This window comes from Choloepus didactylus, chromosome 20 (assembly GCF_015220235.1).
Source record: "Choloepus didactylus isolate mChoDid1 chromosome 20, mChoDid1.pri, whole genome shotgun sequence".
NCBI lineage: Eukaryota > Metazoa > Chordata > Mammalia > Pilosa > Megalonychidae > Choloepus > Choloepus didactylus.
In genome coordinates, this window is record NC_051326.1 from 29,806,436 (window position 1) to 29,828,603 (window position 22,168).

General features: G+C 36.9%; 1 pseudogene; it reads left to right on the plus strand.

Annotated features, from left to right (window-relative positions):
• Positions 1-12,192: 12,192 nt before the first annotated feature.
• LOC119516533 lies at positions 12,193-12,452 on the plus strand (annotated as a pseudogene).
• The last annotated feature ends 9,716 nt before the right edge of the window (positions 12,453-22,168 follow it).

Sequence of the window (22,168 nt, forward strand, 5' to 3'; positions counted from 1 at the left end):
AAATGGAAATTAGGCAGCAAAAAAAAAAGTTTTCAAAAAAATTTAATGCCATATGAAAACATGCATGGTGAGTGAAAAAAGAAATGTGCAGGACTGTATATATTATATATAGCCAATTACGTTATATATAACATATATACACATTTACACACAACAAGTTAATTTAGATACGTAGAAAAGAAAGAAGGAAAGTGACAAATATTTTTGTGGCTATCTAACAGCCACTTTTGTTTTCTTCCTTATGCTTTTTGGAATTTTTCAAGTTTTTTACAATTGAGTATGTATTAAATTTTTTTTTTTTAAAGATAGCATATTCAGAAATTTAATATGGGTGCAGCATGGGATGCAGAAAAAGAGAACAGTGAAGCAAGATGAAGCTAAAAAGTTGTTACTGAGCCTGGTCTAATTTGCCAAACAAAAGAATTTTATTTTTTTATCCTATATACAACAGGGAGTCCTTAAGGCCTTGAAAAAGTGGATATGTAATGATTATATCATGAAACTTAGTAAGAGTTACTTTTCTAATTATAGAGATAATATATCCTCCTTATAGAAAGAATTGGGTCTATAGGAAATTACATAGCCATTATTAACATTTTTTTTTTAGTATTTCCTTCCAATACGCTTTTCTGTGTATGGTTCATAGAATAGATCAAATATTACATAATATCCTTTTTAAAATTTACCATAACATGACAAATCTTTCCCCAAAGAATTTGAAAATCCCTCAAAGCCTATTTTTATTTACTGTATAACTGACAACTCCATGGAGACACTATAATTTACTTACCTATGTCACTATGTTTGAACATGTATATAATTTTCATTTTAAAACAAATTATAAATAATGCTGCAATAAACACCTTTGCCTGCAAATCTTTATCAAAACATTTAAGCACCAAGTATTAGCAGGCATTGCACTAAATGTTAAGAAAACAAAGATGAATGAAATAAGGTCCCTGCCCTCTGGCAAAAGAAAAAAGTCTGGGATAGAAGTACTTACAACACAAAATGGCATAGAAAATATGAGTCGATGCCTCCATCTCTCCATTGGAATCATTCCCTGTTTGTAATTGGTTTGTAGCCTACCGGCGGGAGGACAGTAAGCAGTGCCTTTCGGTGTAGTATGGAAACCCCTGAGAGAAAGGTAAGCACAGGGTGCTGTGGGAGCACGGAGTAGGATGACAGCCTGGGCGCTTAAGCAAGGGAGGTGCATAAAGATGAGGGTGCGGGACAGTCCTGCCACAGTGAGGAAGCCAGAGGCAGAGAACCCGTCCGGGCCCCCACCCCCACCCCCGGCTTCAACTAGGCTGGAGGTCACGAGAGTCTGCAATAGGGGACGGGCATCTGCAAGCGGAATGAAGGGGAAAGAAGCCTTTTCAAAGGAAGAACCGAAGGAACTACATACTTGAGGAGCTTTTTCATCAATGGCTTTTTGTATGCGTGCCTGTGCCTCTCCAAACACACTCCCAGACAGGAACTTAATGTCCTGCTTGTCTGTATCCCTGTTTGTTGTCAAGAACCTTAAGTGCTTACTACACCTCAAGTAATTGGTCAGAGAGACAGATATTATTGCTAGATAAAGTAAAAGAAGAAATGTAAAAAAGGGAAAGTGTAAATAAAATAAATATGAAAAAAAAAAGGGTGACGGGGCAGCGCCTAATTTCACTGGAGCATCTCTTCCCCTTGGTAGTTACGCTTCTCCTGGCTCTGTGGTATGCAATAACGGCGTCTGACCAGTAGAGGGAACTCTCTGCATATTCAAGTCTTGGCCTCCTTGGCGCTGAGCTAAAAAGGCAAACTGACCAACCGAGCTGCAGAAATGTTTTCCTAGCTGAGCACCTCAGTCAGTTCCACTGTCTCACACTGTAGGCTGCTGGCTCCCTCGAGACTGACGTTGTTCTGCTAACTGTGTCGCAAGCTCTTTTGACTCTAACCAGCCATCCTCAGCCTTGATCTTGCATCTAAGATGCTGAGACACTCTGTCAGCCAGCTGCAAGTGCTCAAGTGCCTTCTATAACCTTCTCTCGGTAAGATACTCTTAACTTTCTGGAAGCAGGATATTCTTCTGTCCTGCTCACCATTTCATCTTCACAGACTAGCCCCAGTGCCTGACACATATTGGACCTGCAATATTGTTGTATGAATGACTGAACCGGACAATCCTCCAGAAAGGTTTTGGTGACCAGAATGTTATAATATGAACAATTCCCTCCCTTTAGTTCCTGAAGGTTTGGACACTCAAGTCAAGTCTTCCCCCAGGAGTCACTGTGCCGCTGTTTTGCCCCTGCCAGAAGGTGATTTTCATCTTTACACTCTTGCTTCCTTAGCTCGCATGACAGACCATTCTACCTGCTGGGGCACAAAGGCAGTGTGAACCAAGTCAGACAGAATGTTGATTAGCCACTGAGGATGCATCATGTTCCTACAACCTGAGAAGTGTTTTTAAGACGCAAATTCAAGCAGTCAACAAATCGTCTAGAATATATTTTTTCAAAATACATGTCTCCACCCCAATCTCTTCCCTTCTCCTCCACACCACATACGCTAACAAAGAAGATATCTCTAATGCACCCAGCAGAGTGAGGCTTGTTTAGAGTATTCTTTAGAAGTTCTGCAGGTGATTCTGATGGGCATGGATGCATGGGCACACATGACCGAACGTACACACACCCTGCCCCCACCCATGGCATACCGAGAGCCATTTCTATAAACCACTGGTTCTCCATCTTGAATGCACATCAAAATCACCCAGGGAGATTTTTTAAAAATTATATGGGCACCCAGGCCAAACCTCAGACAAAGTAAATCAGAATCTCTCAGAGTGAGGCTTCAGCCTCAAGGATTTTAGTGTGCAGCCAAGATTGAGATCCGTGGTCATAAACACTGGGAGAAACCAGAGTGAAGAGCCAGTGATACACCCATAGTACCTTCCTACCCAAAGTGGAATGCAGGGATTTTAGCACATAATTACAACACCTGGAGTGTACCAGAATGCAGAAGAGTGAGGAAAGCAAGGCCCCCCAATTTAGGAGACACTGGCTTTGGATTCATCTCTCTAGCTACTTCAGGAGCCCTTTATAAGTCACTTAAGCTCTTTGACCCTCAGTCTCTTATTCTGTAAAACAGGAATATTTATATCACAGAGATGTTGAAAGTGTCAAATGAGATAAAGGAATAAGAGTCCTTTGTAAATTATAAGTAATTATGCAATTGAAAAAGATTTTTATTACTTATGGGGAAATACCAGATAAAGATTTTTAAGTAGTTTTGAAATTATTATTAAAATTATTTTAGTGCAGAAATTGACAATATTTATCATGGTGTCTGTCAGAAGAGTCCTATTTTTAGAGTTTCAAGTCTATTGTCAGGCTCCCAAAGTCTTCTCTAATCTCTTTCTTACCCAGCCAATGTGTTCCCAAAAACAGTCACTGACATCATATCACTGAGGAGGAAGAGTAACTTGTCTCTCACCACTGTTTCATTCAGTTATTGTAGGTCATGACAAATTCCCCTTACTTTCCCAAAATGTTATCTTTTATTAATTAAGGTGCTAAAGCTCACTGGAGTACCGTATTCTTACAGCAGACTTTTGAAGACCCAAAGTAGATAACCTTTCATGATACATTTTCAGGCATCACCAACGAACCAGTCAAAGCATTACTTCTGAGTAAGGCTCTGCCCTTGACCTCACAAAACATGCCGTTCGGGTATAGCAAGCCATGGTCAGAGTTGCCAGCTCAAGAAATTTTGAAGGATGCAGAATTACCACTGAGCCCACAGGCTTGCTTTCTCTTAAGTCACTTAGATTTAATTTTGAGAAGTGCAATTAACCTAGAAATTAATGAAACTAGCACCACAAATACTTACATATATAATACAGGTTTTTATTTCTAAACTGTGACTGCTCATAGGTAACTTTTTTGGCTCTGGCTTTCCTTAATGGCAGATCAGTGAAATTATGTGAACTACATAAGCATAATGAAGAGACAGAGGCAACTGGTTACAGTCTGAAATGGGCTGTAAAGAGAAATCGTAATGTGGATGGAATGAGCCAATGAACTGATGACAGTAACAGGGAGCTTAGTCCTAGCATATTTGATACAGTTTTACAAGGAAGCAAGAAACCCCTCATCTCAACCCCTCAAAACACCCACTTGTCCCCTGTCAGCAAAGGAGAAAGCACCAGTCTATGTCTAAAGAATTGTCTACATTGGGGTGAGACAGAGAAGGTGAGATTGAAAGGTGTTTGCTATGCTATAAAGAATGTTTAGGATTTGGTCTTAATTTGGAGATACTGGTTTCCCTTTTTTTTTTTTTTCAATTAGAGGAACTATCCTTTAAATCCAATTATTTCTACTATCAAAATTGAGAACTAATACAGGCATATAAATAAGATTCAACTCAATTTCAAGAAAAAATCAGCAAAAATAAAATTTAAAAGTTTCAACTCTACTGAATTAATGGGCAAGATTAAAATACAAATGATCCTATTTTACTTTTAGACACATTTTATCAGAGTCCTGGTTTAGACACAGTTCACCTTGTCAAGGGCATCTCACACCTCCAATTAGAGCCTCTGGAGATCAATAGATGTTTTATTCATCTTCATATCCTTTACAGCTCTTAGTATAATCATTCTCAACATAGGCTACATATTAGAATTTACTGATGAACGTTAAAAAAAAAAAAAAAAAGCCCAGGCCCCACATCCAATCTCTCTACCTTTGGTGACCAGGCATGTATTTTTGGGTTTTGTTGTTTTAATTTTCAGTTAGTCAGCCATTTTTTTTCAGCTGATTTTAATGTAGAGAGAATGTGGTGAAAGAGTCCTGCTTGGGAGTCAGGAAATCTGGATTCAGTTTTGGCTCAAATATTAAGAAGGGCTTTCAGAAGGCCAGAACTTTGCTATGCCTACTTCCTTATCTGTGAAATGACAGGGCTGGACTAAGTAAAATATATTTCCCGCTTTCAATTTTCATTATTCTGTTTTATAAATAAAGATTTTTGTAAATTCCCAGATTTGTCTTTCCTTAATGAGTCTACCTTTGGAGAATGTGAACTGACTTTGAACTCCCTAGGGCAGGAGCTCATTTTCACTCAAGCCTGCATCTCCAGCTCTTATCGCAGTGCCAAGCACAAAGCTGAATCAATAAATAATTCAGTGGATAGAGGGGTTACCATGCATCTGAACATTTATAGCAAAAACAAATCTGAGAAAGCCTGGCTCTTTCCTTTTTTTTTCCACAAATGAGCCAGCTGGTATTGGAGGCTCTGCTTACACGTGTCTGTGGGTGAACGTACATGACACACAAATGAGAATTCCGTATACTTAATTTCTTTTCTGTCTTTTATCCCATCACATGCATGCAGTTACTTTCCAGTCATATACCACACTTTATGCTCCCTAACAGTACACCTTAGAAGACAGCCAAATATAGTTTGTAAAATAGACAAATCCCATCCCTAGAATTAGGAGGCAGATATTTAGACTCCTAAACCAACTTCTAGATGAGTAACCTCAAACAAGTCATTGAACTTTAACATTTTTTCCTTTACAAAGTGAAACCAGATGATCTTGAATCTGTTTTTTCCCAGCCATAGAGCCTACAATTTTGAGAATAGGTAAGACAAAATCAACCACAGATTTCTTGCTATAGAACATTTTTGTGTTTCATAGCCAGCATTCTAGATAGATCAGAGACATAGATGGCACAAGCCATGCTAATGTGAAGAAGAAATTGTTTTCCAATAAACAAAAAACATAGTAGATGTAGAAGAATGCCAAGAAGTTGAATTTTTAGGCTCTCTTTTGTGCAAGGAGACCAGAACTTGGCAGGTCATTCTTGTTGGCACAGAGGCTGTGGGGTGGCCTGCCTGACACACAGCATGCTGGGTGGCTTCTCTGCTTTGATGCTGAGGAAGATCTTATTGTCTAACAGATATGTGTTTAGTAAGGCCCAGTAAGAAATGATATCTATGTTAAGAACAGACTAAACCACAGATTTGATATTAGGAAAAACAGGAAGAGAGCCATTGAATATGACCCTAAGATTTCAAGCAAGTTTGATTGGGAAAATGATGGTAACATTAGGAAAAAAGAGGAGCACTGATGGGGCAGATAGAGGGTTCAGTTTCAGTTATATGAATGTTACTGGCCAGCAGATCATCCTGAAGGGACCCCCAGCAGTTAAAGGTCCAGATTAAGTATGGACAGTCCATTTATCTATAAAGATGTAAAAATTCTTTTCCAATTTAGCATCTTTAATTCACAGTCTTGAGCTAACAAAAGTAGGCTTTGAATTAGTAAAGTGGATTCCAGAACACAAGTTGAATGAAGTATCCTCTTTAAATACAGATATATCCAGGTATGATATATATTTCAACTACTTTGGTGCCCTCATTCTTCTCCCTTACTTTCTGTGATGCTTTGAAGAACCCAGGAAAGATCTCATTCTTAAAGCTAACCCATTCCTATAGATGTGGACCCATTGTGAGTAGGATCTTAACATAAGTTGAGATGTGACCAACCTCATTCAGGATGGATCTTAATCCTCTTATTGGAGTCCTTTATAAGAGGATAAAAGACACAGAGAAGCTGACAGGAAAAAAAGCCAGAGAAGCTTAGAGAGAACACACAGAAAACAGAGAGAGAAAGCCACAGAAACAGAGAGGAAGCCACTGAAGCCAGAAGCTGGAGGCAATGAAACCTGGAAGAGAAGAGAGACCAGCTGACGTCCTCACAAGCCTGGCCATGTGAGAGGAGTTAAGGATCTCCAGTAGACAGTCTTCAGGGGGAAAGCCTGTTGATACCTTGCTTTGGACATTTTCACAGCCTCAGAACTGTAAGTTTTAAGTTAATAAATCCCAATTGTATAAACCAACCCATTTCTGGTAGATTGCACTTTAGCAACTTTAGCAAAGTAAAACACCTTCCTACCTGCTGGTCACCTAGAAAAGGAGGTGAGATGCACAAGTCTTGTAGTATTTGTGGCCCAAAGCAAGCAACTATTAGGCATATCATACTCAGGGAATTCACGGGTAATCTTTCTGTCCAATGACCTTTAGGCGAGTGGAATAATCCTAGGACAATTGATGCAACATAAAATAAAAGGCAGCACCTTTAGATTTTCAGAACAATACTGTGGATACAAAGCAATGTGGTTTGTGGCTGAATTACACTTGACGTATTGTCTTAGCAGGAAAAGAGTATTTCTCCCCACCTGCCTCAGCACGGGGGCTGAAGTGAAAGGAAAGATGGCCTCTCGGGAGAGGAGTGGACATCCTCCAAGAAAAGAATGAGCACAAAGGTAGAAGTTCACAAGCCAGACAGAATTCCCACAGCCTTCTTCCCAGCCCACCTTCATAGCGCGCACACACACAAACACACACACACACAACATTCAATCCAGCTGGAAGGACATAGAGGGGGTTGAGGCTCCAGTCATATAGGAACTCACCAAGAAAATGCAACTCTATTTGATTTCTGTCCTGCTAATTCTATAATTCTACACAAGTTGGTATGACTTGAGGAATCAGCATGAAAACCACTGTGTATGCTGGAAGAACATGAGTTTAAATTTCAGCTCTTCGGTTTACTAGCTGTAACACACTTCTCAGAACCTCAGTTTTCTAATCTATAAAATAAAAATAGCAATACTGCAGGTAATAGTGTCATTTAGAGGATTAACGCTAACGTACATAAACTGCCTGGCACAGAATTGGCCATCCTATATGATTGCTCCCAGCTACCAACTCTATTACAGTGTCCATCTCCACTGTAGTTTCTCCAGAATAGAGGCCTGGTCCTATTTGTTTCTGCTTTTCCAATGAAGACCACAGTGTCTGGCACATTTTAAGTGGAAATGGGGTAACAGTTGCTTTGAGCTGTGAGAGAGACCTATACTTAGTTGCTTTTATGTTCTGTGACAAGCCATCATTCATAATTAGAAACTTGACTGACAATATTCAGATCTTTGCTGGGCATATTTCTAGCTCTATGCCCTAAGGCCTTTGGGAAAATCTCACAGCTCCTAGCTCTGCAGTTTAATCATTGTAGGACATCCATGAATGATAACCGACTACCTGAATGAAGGGATGAACGGATGAACAAATGAAAGAACCCATCTTTGTGAGGTGGCTTATCAAGATAAAATGGATGAAAATAATTCAAGAAATGATTTGAGTAATAATGTGGTTCAAATTACAAATAATCATGGATTGAAAAGATTATTTTTCTTTATTTTAGTAAGCTAATTGGTACTAGGTAAAGAGAGCGTCTAGGGTACTGGAATAATTGAGGAAAATTTTTTATGGTAAGAACTACAGGTTTTCCCAGATGTTGGTAGACATCAAGAGTGGAACCAGAGAAATGGTACACTAAAGGAAATAAGTATCTTATGAACAGGATGGAAACTACTGGGAGAAATAACTCATCGTGTTTCTGGATCTTTTACTAGATTCCAGAGAGAAAGGTTTCAGAATTTCTGGGCATGATTTTTCTACACTGCAATTGTATTAGTTGTCTAGGGAAGCCAGGACAAAGTACCACAACTAGGTGGCTTAGAATAACAGAAATTTATTGTCTCACAGTTCTGGGAGCTAGAAGTCTAAACTCTAGGTGTTGGCAGGGCCATGGTCCATTTGAAACCTGTAGAGGAGGATCCTTTCTTGCCTCTTCTAGGTTCTGATGTTTGCTGGCAATCCTTGGCATTCCTTGGCTTATCAATGCGTCACTTCAATCTCTGTGTCCATCTTCACAAAGTCTTCTTCTCCCTGTGTCTCTCTTCCTCTTCTTATAAGGACACCAGTCATGTTAGATTAGGGCCCACTCTAATTCAGTATGACTCTATGTTAACTTGAATACATCTGCAAAGACCCAATTTTCAAATAAAGTCACATTCACAGGATCAGGTGTTTGGGCTTTGACGTATCTTTTTGGGAGACAATTCAATCCATAATTTTTAATAAGGTATCTAGAAATACCCAAAGAGATACCCTGGTATTTTTGTAGTCTTTTATTCACCCACTTAAGAAATTGGTGATTGGGCAAGGGGAGGGAGTGGTAGCAGACGGGATGGGATGGGATTTGACAGAGGATTGTGAATACTGAATCTTTATAAGGTGATATATATATATTTGGATACTGAGATGTTGGAATGGCTGGAGGGAGGTGGCTGGAATGGTGAAAACTGTGGCCTATGGCATTCTTTGAGGTTTGTTCTAAAGGTGAGGGCTGTCACCTTTCTGTATTTGTCTTGTATTTCACAGTAAAGAAATGGCTGGAACGCTGGAGCTGTGACCCATGACGTTCTTTGAAATTACCTATATAGCTGCTTGTTGAGTCATCCTTTGAGAGCTGTCACTTTTCTCTGTGTGTGTTGTATATCATAGTGGGGAAGTGGCTGGAGTTGTGGAGCTGTAACCCATGGCATTCTTTGGGGTTTTCTCTCTAACAACCTGTTGGCTCGTACTTTGAAGGTTGTCACTGTTCTGTGCATATGTTGGATTTCACAAAAAAAAAAAAAAAATGTGTTAAAAAAAAAAAGAAAAGACTTCCTTTTAAATCAAGTTGGACTCTTCTCTTTGTAGGATTTTGAAAGCAAGCTAATGTCCATCTACTTAGAAATATTTTGTTGCAGTTATATCTAGATGCAATGAATCTCTCGAAGAACTTTTCTATCCTTAGACTCTACCATTTTATTCCATTGGTAGGAGCAGTCAAATCAGGGGCTAACAAAAAGTAGGATCTAGGAATGGATTCCGGTCTCTTCTCACCAATATTTTAAAAGATTGTTGAATCATTTCATTCCCTGCCTTACTCTCCCAAGGTAAAGTTAAAATACTTTCAAAAGTATGGCTCACAAAAGTATTATCACTGACAATGAATCTCAGTACTTGTAAATCACTTTGAAATATAAAATGTGATATAAGTGCTTCATTTAAAAAGTCACACGTGACACAGATGCTATTTTTACTACCTATCTATCAAGAACCCACCCACATTTTTCCAAAATAACTGAGTTACAAGCCAAGAAATAATCAACCAAGATACTGAATGTGACACTTTGATTTCCAAAGCAATGCATGATTTTGGCCCATCACAACTGTACTTGCCACCCAAGGGAAGAACAGATTCCTTGAAGAAAACCACTAGAAGGCCTTCCCCTTAGACTTCTAAAATCAGAGTTCGGCTCCCCACAACTATCCCCAATTAACACCATCAAGTGTCACCAAAGAACTTCCATCTCCTTTCTCTTAATATGCAAATCTCTTTAAAGTTTAGATACAGTGCAAAATTTTAACTGAAGCTCAGCAGCAAGTGAAAAATCAAAAGGGCAATCAATGAAATTCATTAGTGCCTATAATGCCCAGCATTGGTATATATAACACTTCAAGGTGAGGATTTTCCTTTAGGACAAAAGGTCAAATCAACTGTTTTTTACATGCAGATTGGAAGAGATCAATGGAAAAAATCTAATTTTTCCCCCTTCTCCTCACTTTCCAGCTTACCACCTTGAATGACAAACATTAATTGGATATATATAGTCATATATATATACATATATGTATAATATAAAACTGAAATGCATAATCATCCCTGTCATTGTTCCCAGTTAAAAATTACTGTATAAAGTTGATGCAACTTGATCCAGTCCTCATAAATACTGTGGATGAGAACAAATACAGAGAAAAGCCAGGAGTTCCATTGTTGTCAATTATCATTAGTACAAGCCAGAAATGGCCAGACACCAGGAAATGACCACAATTCTGTCTCTTGCCCATTTGTTCTTTGGCTTTGCTCGACCTACATTTTGGGCTTCAGGAATAAGTTTCCAAGTAAATGTCATGGGAGGATTCTGACCAGGAAATCAAAAGCCAAAAACTAAACTTAAGCAAATCTAACCAAGTTGGCAATCAAAATGCAAGAAAAAGGCATCAAAACAGTCTGGTTCCTCTGAGTCTAAGAAATCATAATTCTGATGCTCTCTTTGATTTTATTTCATTCAATACGTCTACTTATAAAGCACCTACTATTACTTGCTATTGTTCTTCACACTGTGGGAAAGTGTGGGGGGATACAGTAGCATTAAAAAGAGGTCTTTGAATTATATATACATGATCTAGTGGGATTTATCCTAGATATGCAAAGGTGATTGACCATAAGAAAAGTAATTAATGTGCTATACCACATTAATATAATGAATGAAAAAAACACATGATCATCTCAATTGTTGCAGAAAAGGCATTTGACAAAATCCAACACCATTTCTTAGTAAAAACACTCAGAAAACTAGGAATAGAAGGAAACTTTTTCAACATGATAAAGAGCATATATGAAAAACCCATAACTAACATCATACTCGATGAAAGACTGACATCTTCCTGCTAAGATCAGGAACAAGACAAGGATGCCCACTGTCACCACTAATTTCCAACATTGTACCAGAAATTCTAACCAGGGCAATTAAGCAAGAAAAAGAAATAGTATTCAAATTGGAAAGGAAGAAGTTAAACTTTCCTTAATTGCAGATGCCATGATCTTATATATAGAAAATCCTGAAAAATCCACACCAAAGCTACAGAAGCTAATAAATGAACTCATCAAAGTGGCAGGTTACAAAATCAGCTGCAAAAATCAGTAGTGTTTCTATACACTAATAATGAACAAGATGAATGGGAAATCAAGAAAATAATTCCATTTACAACACCAACTAAAAGAACCAAGTATTTAGGAATAAACCTAAACAAGGATTTGAAGGACTTTTACATGGAAAACTACAAAATATTGCTGAAATAAATCAAAGACCCAAATAGAAGACATTCCTTGTTCATGGGTTGGCAGACTAACGTTAAGATATCAATTCTATCCACAGCAATATATAGAGGCAATGCAATTCCAATCAAAATTCCAACAGCCTTCATTGCAGAAATAGAAAAGCCAATCATCAAATTTATATACAAGGTTAAGGAGCCCCAAATAGCCAAAGGCATCTTGAAAAAGAACAAAGCTGGAGCACTCACATTCCAGATTTTAAAACTTATTGCAAAGTTATAGAAATCAAAACAGCATGGTGGGGACACTGGAGTCCAGGGGCCGCGGGAGGTAGGTAGGTGGGTGTGTGGGGTGGCGCCACCTTGCGGTCCTGCGCTTGCCTCTCCTGCCCCCTCCCTTTCCACCCCCAGCCCACGATGCCGCAGTGTCAAACCTGGGAGGTTCAGCGCGTGCGGCCGAGAAGCTCTACCCCGCAGACCCTATGAAGGCAAGTGTGGTTCTCAAATATAGGCATTCTGATGGGAGTCTGTGTATTACAGTAACAGAAGATTTAGTTTGTTTGGTGTATAGAACAGACCAAGCTCAAGATGTCAAGAAGATTGAGAAATTCCACAGTCAACTAATGCGACTTACGGTAGCCAAGGAATCCCGCAGTGTTGCCATGGAAACCGACTGAACGGTTTGAAATGAAGACTGTTTGTCATGTTCTTAAGAAGTAAATAAACATCTTTTGAATTTGAGGGAGTATTGGGACAGGAAATACTTCATGTAACTAAATGGGATATTCAAAAGCTGAGAGATCGTTTTTTGTATTTTGTTTTTTAATGTTTACTTTAGAGAACTAAGAATGTGAATGCTTTCAGTTACAAAGCCTCTATTTTGGGAAATTGAACATGAAATACATCTATCTTAGAAACTATGTGCAGATTATTTGATGTTAGGCAAAAATATACAATTATTTCTTTGGTACATTTGTATCAGTAATTTGGAAAAGAGATCAAGAGAAGCCAATATTCCTTAATTTAGTTCATCTGTCTTTAAAAGAAAATTAAATGTAGCCATTTTACTGGATCAATGATTCTTTTGAGCATAAAAATTTGTGCTGTTGATAACCAGTAAATAGATAATATGTTAACTGGGATTAACTATGCATAGTAATACACCTAATTAAATATAGTAGTGTAGTCTCAATTATATCTAAAGGTAATTATGAATGACAATTATTCCTTTACCTTAAACTTCCCAGATTTAAACTATATTTCTGAATGTGTTTGTAGTATTCTTAGCTCACTGAGCTGTAATTTATTTGAAACCAGTTTTTAGTGATCAAAAATAACTACCATTACTTTGAATGCATGAACTGAATGACGGTCACTAATGACTGAAATCACCGTATTACAGAAATATTTACTACATATATCCTATCTATAATTTCTCAGAAGTGCCAAGGATTATTTGAACTATCTTTGCATACCTCTGTGACACCCTTGCCCATTTTCTCTTTATTTAATTAAGGTGTTAAGCATGACTCAAAACTGTTATGTTTTCCAGTATACCAGAAATATGATATTAGTTGGTATTTATGTTGTGTTTGTGACCTGAGTTTTACCACCTAAATGTAGTTTTCACATGTTGATTCCTCAACAGTAAAATTAAGGCACTATACATTAAAGTATTTTTTGTTTAAAAAAAACAGCATGGTACTGGCACCAGGATAGACATATAGACCAAAAAAATCTCACATCTATGTGACTGATTTTTGACAAGGGTGCCAAGTCCATTCAATGGGGAAAGAATAACCTCTTCAACAAAACAGTATTGGGAAAACTGGATATCCGTATGTGATAGAGTGAAGGTGGATCCTTAACACACATCATATACAAAAATTAACTCAGAGTGGATCAAAGACCTAGAGAATCAAAACTATAAAATTCCTAGAAGAAAATATAGGGAAACATCATCAAGACCTTGTGCAAGGCAATGGTTTCTTAGACTTTACACGGAAAGCGTGAGCAACAACAACAAAAACTAAATAAATGGGACTTCAAAATTAAGAACTTCTGTGTATCAAAGGACTTTATCATGAAAGTAAAAAAAGACAACCTATAGAATGGAAGAAAATTTTTGGATGCCACATATCTGATAAGGGTTTAATATCCAGAATATATAAAAATTCCTACAACTCAACAACAAAAGACAAACAACTCATTTAAAAAATAGGCAAAAGACTTGAACAGACATTTCTCCAAAGAAGATGCGAATGGCTAATAAGCACAGGAAAAGATGTTCAACATAATTAACCATTAGGGAAATGCAAATCAAAGCCACAAGATAGCATTTCTCATGCATTATAATGGATGCTGTTAATAAAATGAAAAATAATAAGTTTTGGAGAGGATGTGGAGAAATAGGAACACTCATTCATTGTTTTTGGAATGTCATTGGGGAAAAGAGTTTGGCAATTCCTCAGAAAGTTAAATAATCACCACATGACCTGGCAATCCCATGTCTAGGTATTTTCCCAAAGGTATTGAAAACAGGGATGTGACACATATTTGTACTTATATGTCCATAGCAGCATTATTCACAATTGCCAAAATATAGAAGCCACCCAAGTGTCCATTTATAGATAAACGGATAAACAAAATCTGATGTATACATGCAATGGAATATCATTTGGCCAGTTCTGATACATGCTACAACATGGATGAACCTTGGAGACAAAATGTTGAGTGAAATAAGCCAGACACCAAAGGACAAATATCATATGACCTCAATGATATGAAATAATAGAATAAGCAAATTCATAGACTCAGAAACTAGCATACAGATTACCAGGGGACAAGGTAGGAGTAGGGAATAGAGAGTTAATGCTTACCTGGTATAGAACTTCTGTTTGGGGTAATGGAAAAGCTTTGGTAATGGTTGGTGGTAATGGTAGCAGAACACTGTGAGCATAATTAACACAAATGAATTGTATATTTGAGTCTGGTTGAAAGGGCAAATTTTAGGTTGTATATATGCTACAAGAATAAAAATTTTAAAAACCATAGAACTGTACAACACAAACAGTAAACCCTAATGTGAAACTGATGGACTATCATTAATAGTAAAAATTATAATAATACTGTTTCATCAATTGTAACAAAGGTACCATACTGATACAAAATGTCAACGGGGAAACAGTTTGCCTGAGGAGGGTGAATCAGAACTCTGTACTCTCTGTATGGTTTTCTGTAAACCTACCACTTCTTTAATTAAAAAAAAAAAGGACTTTGCTATTAAGGAACCTAAAGGTCCATTGCAGAGACAAGATTTATTCACATGCACATTAGAAAACAATAGAAGCCAAGATAATCACTAAGTCATGTGGTACCAACCGTAATGCTGAAGGAACTTAGACAAGAGAGGAGACAGGGAAGTCTTCAATGAGGAGATAGAAACTGAGCTATAGTCTAGTGGGCAGGATCAGGATACCAAATGAGTAATAGATGAAGCATTCAGGAAGAATAGCATACCCATATTATCATAATTTTAAAACACAGTGCCCTCTGGCCCATCCAATTCATTAAAATCTCATTTTCAGAACCCTGATGTGGTGGAGAGCACCTTACTTTGGTATCACATAGATGTGTCTCCAATCCTAACTCCGCTGTTAATTATCTCTTTGAACTTGGGTAAACTGTGAAACTTCTTTGAACCTCCATTTTCTTAGGATTATTGAGATAATAAAACAAGATGTGTGCACAGCTCACTTACAGAAGTCGCTCAAATAATATTAATTTGCTTTCACCTTAGGAGTCCTTTCATGGCCATATCTGTAGCAGAGACTGTTACTTATCCACAAAATCCATTCTCTTCTTCTTCTTCTGTAGTAACACAGTTATAGCGGGTCTATGGCTGCAAAGTAAGAGACTACACTTAACAACTCCCCTGGCAACTATTTGGTCTGTATAATTTTGTTTCCACTGTGAAATATAAGCAGAAGTAGTTGCCACTCTGAGTCCTGGGCTTTAAAAGAGCCTGTGCGCTTTATCCTCTTCCAGTGAGTTGGAACATGGATTTGTCTGAAAACTAGTTCTGACCATGCAAGTGAGGAAAGTGCCTTGGTATATGGCAAAGTAACAAATCGGAAGGAACCCAGAATCCTGAAATGAAGCAGAGCAGGGCACCTATCCTCCCCGGGTCTGTACAGAAGAGAGAAATAAGCATCTTTGTTCTTTTAACCACTATATTATTGACTCTTTGTTACAGCAGCTTAGCCTTACACCTAATACAGTATCTCATATATCCCTCAAAGAAAGTAGACTTGTTTAGCCATAGCAAATACTATTCTCATTTGACAGATGAGCAAACTAAAGTCAAGGGAAGCCCAAGGTCACCTGGCTTGTCAATGCTATCTGTCACTGATTCCCAGAGCCTTACTCTTTCCATTCAACAACTTCATCACTTCTTATTTCTGAGATTGTGAGCAGAAGAACTAGGAAATTTAGGTGTTGATGAAAGTTTGACAGGGTTAAATTTTACATTTCAAATATAGAATCATGAAACTATTTAGATTTTAAATTAAGCCGCACGTTGCAAGTGTTTTTCATAATTATCGCTATTACACATTTGTTGCCACTGTAAAATTTCAAGATGCACTGGAAGATATAATTGCAACACAGAGTTCTGGAATCCAGGGCAGAAATGTTTGGCATTGAGGGTAATTTACAACCATAATGTAATTAAATAGGAGGCAATTTGCATTCAGATTTGCACATTATATTTTTTTCTGATTATAAAAATAAAAATAAGTTCTGGCAAGCATAGGAGGTTTCTGACTGTCCTGACAATTAGTATTTTAAACAAATGACATTGGGAAGGAGGACTTTTTTATCCTTTTCTGGAGCCTTAGCAGTTTGCCAAGAAAATAATAAGCTATCTGTCAGATATTTTAATATGAAACATGCTGTGAGAAACAACTGTTTTCACCCCCATATTATTTTTGCTCAAATATATTTATAAGTTTTCTCTGATTCTCACCTATTGCTAGGATCTGCCTATAAATAAAAGTCTTGAAAGGCATAAACCTAAACATTTGAAATGGATAAGAATCCAAATTGGATAAGAATCCAAGTTCCTTATTAGCAAGGAAATTAAGATTTGGGGCTATTGAAAAAATTCATAGATTATGCAGAACAGCTGTGTTGTGGTAGAAAGAGCACTAGACTTGGGACAGAATCCCTTTCATTCCTGAAAGACCTCAGCCAGGTTATTTAATCTGTCTGTGATTTAAGCTCTCTGAGTCTCATTCTCCTGTTTGAAAAAAAAAAAAAAAAATGTATACTATCATCTCACTTGGTTAATGTGAATACTAAGTTGTAGCCAGCACATAGTAGGTGTTCAGTAAATACTTGTTAAGTTGTTGAGGCCTGAATATGGAGAAAGGGCAAACTAACAGCTCTAAGACAGCTCTATGAGAAGGTATTAATATTATCATTACCATATTACAGATGAGGACACTGATAAATGAAAGGAATTTCTGTGACTAGGTAGTGGAGGTAGGGTTTACAGTTGCACACTGGTTTCTGTGCATAAGTACCAGGCTATACTGCCTAGTTCCACAAAGAGGCTTCTTCTCCTGTACCAATATTGCTGGGATTTTTGTTTTGTGCTTTTGCAGATACATTACTGGTGGCACAGACATTAAAGATTTGATCTGTATTCAAGGCTGAATGCAGATTCAAAAAGTTACATGTTTTATTCATTCTAAATGAACATGTAATTCCTAAAAGTGGTAACAAGAGAAGGAATGGAAATAAAAAAGAAAACAAATTGGAATGATCAGCCCTGTAGGATCTATTCCATGCATTACCCCTAACCTGGAAACTTTCTCTTTTTCCTCATGTCTATATGCAAAAACTTTTGGCAGGGAGAGAGTGCTTGCTAAATACATTCATATAGCCAGGCATTTGGGAAAATAAAATGTCTGTTCATTTGAAATTAAACTATTTGCCTGAAATCAAGCATTCAGCCACCCGCCTCCCAACATCCTGATTGAATACGTTTATAATTTTTTTAGTTCTAATTTTTTTTACTGCCAAACCTGGTGAGCTAAAGGACATCACTTTATATAGGTCTTCTCTTTGCCTTGGAAAATTCTCATCTCTCGCACAAGTCTTTAAACTCTCCATGAAAGGGTTGTGTTATACTCCTCTTGCCCTTTCTTAGTACTCAGCACCTCCCACGTGCCTTACCTGTGCCAAGCACGTGGAGATGAGGTAATTATCCTAAGAGAAATAATGACCAACATTTACTGTCAAAGAGTCAGGCACAGTACCAAGCAGTTTACATACACTATTTCATTTAATGCTCAAAAACATACTATGAAGTGGGCCATTTTTATTCCTGTTTAAAAATAAGGAAAATGAGGCTTAGACCAGTTAGCATACAAAAGTTCTATAAAACAATAGCATCAGGTAACTTGCAGTTCGACTACAAATATAAGACCAATTTGAGTAAAGTAATTGTTGAAAAACACTGTATAAAATTAAATGCTTCACAGTGTAGAATAGGCTATTTGTTCTATGAAAGTAGAGAGTAGAGCCTTCTCTACTAGTCTAGTTGAATATTCAACTGGCAGGTTCTTTCCTTGGTTGACTCACAGATATCCCAGGTTCAATAGGTTCAAATTCCAGTGTTCATATTCCTCCAATCCCTAAACCTGGTTTCCTCTTGAATTTTTATCTTGGGGGACATAGGAAGATGTCCATGACCTAATCCCCAGAACCTGTAAATATATTACCTTACATGACGTAAGTACTTTGTAGATGAGATTAGGTTAAAGATCCTAAAAAGGAAAGATTATCCCAGATTACCTGGGTGGGTTCAATATAATCACACAGATCTTACAAGAAGAAAATAAGATGGTCAAAACCAGAGGAGAAAGACATGTGAAGATGAGGAATAAGTAGGAATTGCTTACAGGAAGAAAGGGAGAAAAGCATAGTCAGATGTATCAGGATGAAGGAAAGCACTGTCTCTTCATGGTGGATTAAATCATGTTCCCCACGAAGCCATGTTCAAGTTCTTACTTGTTCCTCAACACTCACATCATGTGTCATCCCCTCAAGAAAGCTCTCCTTGAGGCTTTTGTACCCTTACCAGCAATTGGTTTAGTTGCCCATCCTCTCTGCTCTTATGACACACATTTTTATCTCTAGCATAGCTATCAACACCTCCATGGTAGCTATGTCTTTACTTGCCTGAGTCTTCCACAAGACTTGCTCATCCACACTAGAAGTATGTCTTTCATCTTTATCTCAAAACCCATCAGGGCCTGATACTGAAGACATTAAGTGTTTGATGAATTTAAGTTTTAGGAAAAAAAAGAATTTAATTTGTTCATTCATTCAACAAATACTTTTGGGCACTCACTATCTATAAAACATTGTAGGATATAGAAATATGTATAAGACTTGAAGTCTTCAGTTTAGAATTTTAATGTTAGTAAGAGGGTTGAGATGTTCTTTAAATGGCCAGCAGGTGGTAGTAACCACCTAAGACACAATGAGTTTCAGGGACTCAGAGGAAGAATTAATGCCTGGAAAAAAAAATAAAATGGAAAAGATGGATTAGATGAAGGTTTCCTAGTACCAGGTCATGGGAGTACAAATGAGACTCACAAATCAGAAGCAGAGGCTCTATCACTAATGTGATGTGGGATCTTCAATAAACACCTAATGATTTGTCCACAACATGAACATGCCCCTTGCTCAAGAAGGCAGCTGAACATCTCATTTTCATGAGTTCCCAAAGGTGCATCAGGTTTCCAAGGTATATTGAGCATAACAGAAGGAAGAGATAATATACACCACCAAAAATCGGAGGAAAACATAACAAATTATATTAAATAAGTCACAGTATCTAAGGAAGGATTTTCATTATTAGGCATTCAGTTCCTAATAATTGCATGTAATCAAAATTCAGAGACCAGTTGCTTCCGTGACTAATACAGGATACATATTACTTCTTTCCAAGGTCAACTTTTGTTCAGGAAAAATGGAAAACTATTCTCTTCCTTGACCCTATCTGATAAAACAGAAACCGAAGGAGGTTTATACAAATGAAAATAAGGGTGAGTCAGAGCACATTATCCCATAAATAACAAAAAATGGATTAAGGCTGACTTGTCACCAAGCAACCTATTTAAATACAGTCACATGACCCTGATTTAAGTATGTAAAATAGAGACTCACTTAAAATTATTCATGGCTGTCTTTTCATAGTTTTAATACATTTAAAAAGCTACTTCCATGCCAGCCATGCCATTTGCTGATGAAACTGCAGGCCAACTTATTTCTTCTACCAAGATTCAAATGATTATTATTGGATCTCTCAAAATAGATTTCATTTAAAGAGTTTGGCATCTATGAAAAATTGGAAATACATAATCATTAAAAGATTTTCTTTTGAATTTAAATAAATACAAATATATATTAGTATATAAATGATATGATGATAAATAAATGTAAAGTACAAATTAAAATCTCCTAAAAACTAAACCAAAAGTGCATGTAAATACAAAATGATAAGTAGATGCCAGATAATAGAACAGAAAAGTGATTCTGGATAATATCCATAGATGAGGGACTACAATAAATGAATTAGATGTCCTTCAAGTTACATGGAAAATTAGTTTAGGATAAAAAAATAACAAAGACAAGTAAATCAACATTTTCATTTTTAATATCTTTAATAACAAAGTCGCAAGCCAAAAAATAATGTTCATCTGAGAAAATATTAAAATGTTTTATTATTTTATAAATAGTAAAAAGCAGCAAAAAAATGTTTAGTTTATCTCATAAATATTTTAATATGACTTACCAGGTAAACAATTTGCTTTTAAAAGAGATTTTTCAAATTGATGGCTTGGCCTCCCGAGGCAGTTTTACACAGTAAGGGTCATCCTTGAAGTCAGTCATGCCTAGATTCACATCTCAACTTCACATTTCCTAACTGTGAGTGGTACTTAACTTCTTTTTCCCACAGTGCCCAAACTGAGTTTTCTACAAAATGAGAATAGTAATAGTGTCTATCTCATAGGATTGTTGTGATGATTAGAGATAATCCAGTAAAGTCTTGGCACATAGTAAGCACACAATAAATATTACTGATATTACTATTTTCTGCCTACTTTTTTTTTCATGCTAATTGAGACTTGATTTGTTACCCTACTAAAGGAAAAAAAAATTGAATGTTAGCACTGGTGTCAGAAAATCTGAGTTCTCGTCATGGCTCCACACTTAGTAGATATGTGGCCTCAGACAAGTCTCTCAATCAATTTTCCACCGTAAAATGGGATTAGCAATTTGTGCTCTACTCTACCTGTGCCAAGTGCTCACACCAGATAAGATACATAGTTTTGTTTTGTTTCATTTTGCTTCTTTCATGTAAAGTGTTGTCTACATGCAAAAATCTGATGGCAGTGATGATGATGATGGCTTTGTGATTTAGAGGGCCATTAAGTGTAAAAGAATACAGTATTTGAGCTTGACTTGATCAGACTATGGATCTGTCTCACCACTGCCCTTGACTTCATGATGATACTCATTTCAACTCCTTTCAACAAACAAGGAGAAAGGCAGACAGACGGAGAAACAGAGAGACAGAAATTAATACCAGGACTCAATTAGGCTTGCCTGATGCATTAGTGTTGTTATCATCATCATCATTGCCATCATCATCATCAATTATTATTTTATCATTCTTGATCTAAAGGGCCTTTTAAAGTCTTTTTTTTAAAGAGGAAAATGAAAGTGAAAGACCTGCTAGAACCCAGTGTCCTGACATACACTATCCTGTTCCTTCCTGTAAAGATAGCAAATTACAAATTCAGATATATTTATTTTACAAAGCAGGGCATGGAATTATATAAAGAGAAAGATCTCAGCTATGTTTAAATTAGAGAGAAAAAGACAAGAAGAAAATACTTAAATTATTGTTTCTCTGCACTTGTAAAATTTCCACACAAAGAATTATTAATTTTAACAAAAATGTGAATTAAATATTCTAAAATATATGTTCTTGGCTATGTAAGTGACAAGGGAAAACGATGACAGTGAACCTATTTCCAGAGGATTATGAAAGAATACTGCTTTCCAGAATTGCCAAGAAAACCGAGTCCTGGGAAAATGAGAATTAATTATTAGGTGGGACTTCTACTGACTTTGTTTTATGTCCCTGAGTTTAGCTCCCTTTAGAAATTTGGTCTGAAGATAATATATCATTGATCTGCTCTAGTTTTCTAAGCTCATTTTAATTAAGAGTTTCTAATAAAAGAATTATGTCTCTTGCTACATCAGTCCTTGGTAAGCATGGGATAAAATATGCTATAAATATTACACAGCT